The sequence below is a fragment of the Meleagris gallopavo genome, unplaced genomic scaffold, assembly GCF_000146605.3.
Source record: "Meleagris gallopavo isolate NT-WF06-2002-E0010 breed Aviagen turkey brand Nicholas breeding stock unplaced genomic scaffold, Turkey_5.1 ChrUn_random_7180001973318, whole genome shotgun sequence".
Classification (NCBI taxonomy): Eukaryota; Metazoa; Chordata; class Aves; order Galliformes; family Phasianidae; genus Meleagris; species Meleagris gallopavo.
The window spans coordinates 1-506 of NW_011232751.1; the positions used below are offsets into that span (position 1 = coordinate 1).

Consider the following 506-nt stretch of genomic DNA (forward strand, 5'->3'; position numbering starts at 1 on the left):
TGGGCTCAGGGATCTCAGCTGGGGAGAAACGCCCTTCAGCAGCCACACAGCAGACAGCCTGCTGCTCTCCTGCTCTCAAGGAGGCTGCTTTCTACAAGAGGGGAAAAAAAAGAGTCCTTATTCTCTCATGCACATTGGTGTTACAGGCTGACTTAGAGAGCTGTTCTGAAGATATCCTTGCTCTACTGACCCAATAACAAAGAAGGACACAAAACTCGCAGCTGCGGCGTCTTTTACCGCCTGCCGAGGAAAAGATTCCTCAAACTTGAGCATCGCTCCACTTGCAGGCGAGGGGAGCAGGAGCTGAAAAGGACAGGGGGACATAAAATAAGGGAAAAGCTTAACAGAGAGCAGATCTGGTGCGGACAGTGACACAAGCTGTGTCTCAACAGCACTGCCTTAGCGCACGCCTACATTAGGCACACCTACCTTGCAAGGGCCACACAGGAAGCTTGGGACACAGGCACCTATTGCTCCCCGAGTCCCAACTCCATTGCTCAGCCGCT

At 52.8% G+C, this 506-nt stretch overlaps 1 long non-coding RNA gene across 1 annotated transcript; it reads right to left on the reverse strand.

The window, feature by feature from the left end:
• Window positions 1–503, reverse strand: LOC109365220. The gene is made up of 3 exons (XR_002110856.2): window positions 430–503; window positions 191–303; window positions 1–91 (listed from the first exon to the last, which is right to left on the reverse strand). It is a non-coding gene; the product is annotated as an uncharacterized LOC109365220 (long non-coding RNA).
• Window positions 504–506: the final 3 nt, after the last annotated feature.